This window comes from Schistocerca nitens, chromosome 4 (genome assembly GCF_023898315.1).
Source record: "Schistocerca nitens isolate TAMUIC-IGC-003100 chromosome 4, iqSchNite1.1, whole genome shotgun sequence".
In the NCBI taxonomy this organism is placed as follows: Eukaryota; Metazoa; Arthropoda; class Insecta; order Orthoptera; family Acrididae; genus Schistocerca; species Schistocerca nitens.
Window position 1 is genome coordinate 799,998,173 of NC_064617.1, and position 7,196 is coordinate 800,005,368.

Sequence of the window (7,196 nt, forward strand, 5' to 3'; positions counted from 1 at the left end):
TTCACCAACAATGACCGACCAGCATACAAAGGCCCCGAAAAGAGACCACTCACACCCTTCTGCTGCTCCTTAAATAATTTCTGTGTCGTCACACATTAATGAATGTAAGTTATACACTTAAATAATGACTACCATTCATATCTAATGCTAATTGCACTCATCATCATCATCGTCAGCCAATTCAATCATTAAATGATGTGGCCTCTTAGAGTCGTGGATTCAGATCACACAACATAACTCGAAGGTAAGCATAATCGCTACGCTTGCTTCAGAACGGATTGGCGATATAATTTCCAGGCCGCCCATGACAGGGGGTACAGACGCCTTTGGTAGGCCCCTCCACTAGAGTACAGACGCCACCACGTTGCTAGTTTTGGTCCACCCCGATTATTTCATTTCCCCGGTGCCACCCATATCTGAGAGGCTTTCCCCTATCCGCCACCTGGGGAGGTGCCCGATGAGGGACTAGCAACCCCACTCATAAGATACCAGAATGCAGAGAAAATTATAGCAGTCATTTTGTGACCTCTTCTTAAAAATAAAAGCCCCATATTACACAGTTTATTAACGAAGTGCACAAAGCAAGCCTATATCCAGTTGTACAATGTGACGAAACTTGATGTAAAATTATAAATACATATCAATAGTAAATTGTCGTACTTATCTGCTAGGAATATTAGGTAAGGGTCTGAGAAAGCCATGCTGCCTTCATACTACATGTAACTGTGGAAGATTTACAGTATTGATGCATTTACGTATCAACTTTAAACACAATCGTCTGTAATTATTTCAAACGTGAGTGATGTAAAAGGCAACTTGCTGTGATGTTTACCAATACCGTCAGCTTTCATATGATGCTTCACATGATCATCTAACTCCAGTGGTTCAGGTGGTATTAATTTTATAATACACCATGATTAAAATAATTTCAACTTCCCTAATCTTTATCCTACAATTTGCTTTAAGTTGCAATGAGCTCACTTCATCGTCACGATTTTTCTGGTGTAGAGGGGCCTATATGCCAACCCCACATCCAGTGCTCAGCCATGCCTGCCCGCATTTCTCGCTCACTAAGCTAGCTGCCGCAAGTTGAAGGCAGTGCGGTAGAACTCCGCGATTTGCAGCTTTTTTTTAATTTATTTTTTTTTATATTTTTTATTTTTTTTTTTATTTTTTAGATGGGGCCCCCTCCACGCCCGCACCAACGTGGTGACCAAAGTGGATCACAGGATGCTGGGCTGTGATGTTATCCGTGCGTCTGGATAAGTCTACGCATTAACACGGTCCATCAGTTGATAGATAGTGGGCGAAACGCGAGTGACGGCAGCGATTTGAAGAGCCAAGGCTCGTGCCGTGGGAAAAAAACCTCTGCGACAATGGGATGGGTAGTAAGAGCAGTAGTGGCTTACTATCTGCGATAGTTCATGCAAGGTTGGATTTGTTAGTATGGGTATCATGCATCATTACCGTGGCAAGCGATGGCGATGTATCCCAGTTGCTGCAGCCGCTACATTCCTGGAACAATCAAGATCGTTATACAGTAGTGGGAGATCGGCCATAGACCATCTCACTGTGTGGGGGATGTGTGGAGCTTGTCTGCATGCAGTGTACGGTACGGCTTCCCTGCGTGGTGCCAGTTATTCGGCAGTGTATTCCAGCTGGATATCCAGTAATGGCGTCTGATTAACAGGGGCTCACCTGTACCGTTGTGTTTGCGTGTGCTTGGCCATAGATGTTAGGTCTTTACAAGTATGTCTTTTGGTCTTTTATGTTTCCATCTATGGTTGTGGTCGTAGTTCCCCAGATTCAGAATAAACGGGTTCTGCGAATGTCTGGAGTTTCTGTATAGTCTTGTGGTGAGTTTGTGGATTGCCTCCGTGAGAGTCTCAAGTCGGTATTCCCGGTGAAGGTCCGCGATGCGTGTGTATCGTGGAGCATTGCTTATGATTTTGAGTACTTTGTTTTGTATGAGCTGCAGACGGCGCAGGCGTATAGGTGCAGCGTATCCCCAGACAGGAGCTGCGGACGTCATGAGGGGTACAGCAGTCGGGGAGACCATCACGGCTGTCACGTCTGACATGTTGCAGCGAAATGATGTGATTCGCGAGGACTGACGCATTACGACTGGGCTGTTGGCTCTGCATCTATCAGCAAAGAAAGTGTGGATGCAATTATCCGCACTCTTGGATAGTCAAAAGTGTGTGCAAGATGGGTCCCGCGGTGTCTAATGGTGGGTCACAACCCGCGCAGAAAAACATTTGTCTTAATTTGTTGCAAAGTTTTGAAACCGAGGGGAAGGCCTTATTGTTCCGGATTGTGACGGATGATGAAACTTGGGTTCCCCATTTTGAGCCCGAAACAAAACGACAGTCGATGGAATGGCACCATTCATACTCCCCACAGAGGAAAAAATTCAGAGCAGCTGCTTCTCCTGGTCATGATCACCATTTTCTAGGACTGTGAAGGTGTGATTCTCATTGATGAGATGCCAAGAGGCGGTACCATTAATTCAGAAGCATATGTCAACACATTAACAAAACTCAAGACGCGCTTCCAGTGACTTGCGCCACAGCAACCCAGGAGATGTTTTGCTGCAACACGATAACGCTCGGCCCCACACAAGTCTGAGGACTGCTGAACATGTGGCAAAACAGGGTTGGACAGCCCTACAGCCCTGACCTAGCCCCCTCCGACTTCCACTTGTTTGGGCTATTAAAGGATGCCATTCGTGTAAGACATTTTGAGGACTATGAAGAGGTAATACACACAGTGAAGCACTGGTTCCGCCACCAGGACAAGGATTGGTACCGACAGGGCATACACGCCCTTCTTTTGCGCTGGAGGAAGGCCATATAACAGGATAGAGATTACGTTGAAAAATAGGATGTGTAGATAAAACACCATTCTTTCGTGTATGCAATTCTCATTATGTCTAATAAAGAATTGTTGAAGAAAAAATGTGGTGCACCACTTTATGGGCAACCCTCGTGGATATCTTGTTCAAATCATTTTGCAATTCGTTTTGATATCCTGTTTAATTTACTAGGTAGTAAATGTCGGCATTATCTGCAAAATATATGAGAGCTGCCCAGATCGTCTCATAAATCGTTTATGCAGGTGTCCCAAACGGAATGGCCAATATTCAGGGATATGACAGGAACGATAGTTCAGAGGAAAAATGTCTGGAAACATGGGCTCTAAAATGCATACCTTAAGAGCTATGAGAACTTGTTCAGTAAAAGAGATACGTTTTACGCTAGTGAAGATGAACAGGTGCTCATAGATCTTGAGGTATACACTTCAGAGCCCATGTTTACTAGATTTTTTTTTGTTGTTTTGGTCCGTAATACCACTCTCAAAATATGGAAAGCAAAGAGCTTGCTGTTGAAGAGATTTGTTTCACACTATAGAAGATGAAAGAGTGATCATATCTCTCAAGCTTCGCATTTGAGCCTATATTTACCAGACTTTTTGCTTCGAATGATCGTTCCTGTCATATCCCTGAATACTGACCATTCTTTCTGAGATACCCTGATTTATTAAGAACAGCAGGGGCAGTATACGAGTATTTCCTATGGAGAAAACCAGTATCATTTATGTTTCAGTAGATGACTTCTTGCCAGTTACTACAAACTGTGACCTTTTCACAGTCATGCAACTGAGTCGATATTCTGTAGGCAAATAGTGGGGAAAAGCCGAGTCTGGAACAGTTTTAATTTATTCCATATGGTGGACCCACTTCTACTCTTCACCCCTGCCCACTGGTGTACATGTCACATTGATGAATTACCAGATGATGTCATAGGTTTTTCCCCTTCCCCTTCCTCCCCCTCCTCACCTCACCTCCTCCAATTTCTCTGTCCTCCCCCAACACCCCTCCCACCACTTGGAAATTGTGGGAAAAGTCGTTCAGTCTGTACTGATCTGTTGGTGTGGATGAACATATGGAAGTTTATTTTCTGTGTTTTGGGTGTTATCCTGTTGAAAATTGGCAGAAAAAGCTCAGCCCCTCCCCTCCCTCACCTATAAAAATTGTGAGAAACGCTCGTCTGTGCTGAGCTGCCGGACTAGAGTGATCTCATGACATGAAATTGAAATCAGTGTCAATTACATTGCAGAGGACATATCGTTTATTCATAAAATTCAATTTGTAGGGGTTGGATCGCTTTATTTAGTGGAAAAATCTCACTGTTCTCTGTTGTTGGATAATGCAAGTGTTGTAAAACTCTTCGAAAAAAATTATGACCCCTCAAAAAGGTGATTAAATACATAAATAGACAGGGTGAAGCGAAATTCGCTCACTCGGACTTTGCAGCGTGACTCCTCACATGCCAGCGATAAAAAATGTCTGTGCAGCTGGTCCCGGCGGAGGTTCGAATCCTCCCTCGGGCATGGGTGTGTGTGTTTGTCCTTAGGATAATTTAGGTTAAGTAGTGTGTAAGCTTAGGGACTGATGACCTTAGCAGTTAAGTCCCATAAGATTTCACACACACACAAAAATGTCTGTCACAAAATTTCGTCTGGCGAATACATCTGGCAGAAAAAGGACATGAAGGAGTGGCAATCTGGCAACACTGTAACCAAATGTATGATAACTACCTCTGTCAGAACACATCAGTCGTGCTGTACATTTGGTGCAGTGAATGGAGTTTTGGGTTAGCATGCAGGAGGTCGATATTTCGATCCTGGGTTGAGGGATATGTTTCTTATTTGGTAAATTTAGTCCAGGTGGTACGGTATCTGGCATCTTAATCGTCAACAACGATTGCAGCAGGTCCTCTAGAAGCCTTTTTACTTAGATACTACAATCGCAGAAATGGAAGATTGGTCACATTTGAAGGAAGTCCTTTCCATGTTGTGGGCATGAAGTTATTCACACCACTTCATCTCCTAGATGTGAAACCTGTTTTCTATGCACCCTCCTCCGGTGGTCCCACAGATTCGTAACAACTATTATTCTTGCTACGTTCAGGTGCATTAATTTTGGTGTGGCCTTACATTACCAGTAGGACTAGCAACGTGCTTTGCGAATAATGTCCAAACTCGGTTACTATTTGTATGTGTTACCTCCATGGTCCCACTAATTATGTCTATGTCTGGTAACTGCATGATGTTTAGTACACATCTCAATGTGTTATTATTATTACTATTGTTATTCTATCGATGCGATTGTGAAACCATCATGTCTATTAGTGTTAGGGAAACAGTGTAATTCGAAATGGAACATTCGGGATGAATCATGCAGAATAATATCTGTCAGAGGGCTAATGTACATTAGGTAGAACAGCCCCTAGGATTGATGACATGTTTATATTGTATGCACTGTCCACCAGTCAGGGACTAGTTGTGAGTGGAGTAACGTACCCATGACAGACTCCAATGTACATGCGTACATGTATTGAATTTTCTCACTGTAAACCTCTAAACCAGTGTGGCAGAGTATGGCATACACAAAAAACAAGTATGTGGATATGCTTCTGGTCTTTAGTGCATCTGATAACTGGGCTGGCGTTGCCACTTATGAATATGCAGCTAGATATCCTCATCGACGCCATCCAGATAAACATGTGTTTCATTATTTGGAGCTGCACCGCAGGCAGTCAGGTTCTTTCCTTCCACTATCACATGACAGAGGTCATCCATGGACTCGCCATACGCCAGCTACTGAGGAAGCTATTCTGGAGGTCATACACCAGCAACCTCAGTAAAGTACCTGTAGCATATCAAGGCAGCTGCTTGTCTCACAATGAAACATTGTTAATGTGCAGCACGAGCATGGGCTGCACCCCTATCATTATGCTTTCACACAACACCTGCATCCTGTAGATCACCATCAGTGGATGCAGTTCTGTGAATGGCTCCTACAACAATAGGAAGCCACCGATGATTTTGTGAACACCGCAATGTGATTGGATGAAGCAGCATTTACTTGTGAGGATGTCTTCAATATGCACAATGCCCACCTTTGGTGTGAGGTTAACCCAAACATCACCTACATCCATGGATATCAAGTTCACTTTGGTATCAACATGGGGGCTGGAAGGGCCGGAATGTTGGGCGACAGGTTTTTGGGCCCCTACAAGTTGCCTGATCGGTTGACTGCACGAAGCTATCATGCCTGATGCGCTGGAAGTTGTTCCACTACATGTTCGGTAGAGGATATGGCTCCAACATGATGGTGCACCTCCACACCCTGGAATTAATGTGCCACAGTATTTGGACTGAACATTTCAAAGGAAATGACTTGGATGTGGAGATCCAGTTGCATGGCCACAGCATTCACCTGACCCAAATCCCCTGGATCTCTTCCTGTGGGGATGCCTGAAGGAGCAAGTGTACTCTACTCCTCTGATGAATGTGGAAGAATTGGTAGCTCATGTTCATGCTACTCTTGTTACTTTGGACACAGCTTTGCTGCAAAGAGTCGAGAACTGTATGATCTGGCGAGTAATGCAATGTTTGGTCGTGTGGGGAGGTCGCTTTAAGTATCTATTGTTCTGGGCGCTCATATTACGTGTAGTATAAATGACAAGTCGATGTTGTGTAACAGTACTTTACTATCAACTGCACAGCATGAGTAATGTGTGCTGACAGATGTAAGTACCATACATGTAGTTACAGCGCTACGAAATTGCCACACTTTAATGTCCTTTTTCTGCTGAATTGGTATATATATAAGGGGCAAATGTGGTCCAGAAAGAACAGAGTTCAGCGTTACAGAGAAACTCAGCAGAGAAATGGAAATTCAGTACTAACCTAACTATAGCAGAAGTGACCACCACTAATCTCTTGGCACTGGGCCCTGGTCAGCTGCTGGAGTTGCTGCAATCTCATCCAGATCAGGTGACCTGGATGGCCAGCTAAGGCCATGACCAATAGATCCTAACGTCTGCTAACAATCCTATCAGGCATAAAGATTGTGTAAATGTACTCCAAGGTTCAGCTGGCTATATGGGCAACTGATCCATCCTTTTGGAAGTAACTGTAGGTCTTTTCCTCCTCCATTAATGCTGCCACAAATGGTTTCATCTGGGCCAATTTTATTTGCCCCATCCTGTAGCAACTCTTGTAAGTCTTGTCTATAAGTAAGATCATTCAGTTTTGTAGTGTTATTAATAATAAGACACCTGTACTGTGCGTGATTCCAGTAATCTCCACACATATTTACAAATTCGTCTTGTTGGAAGGCTATAATG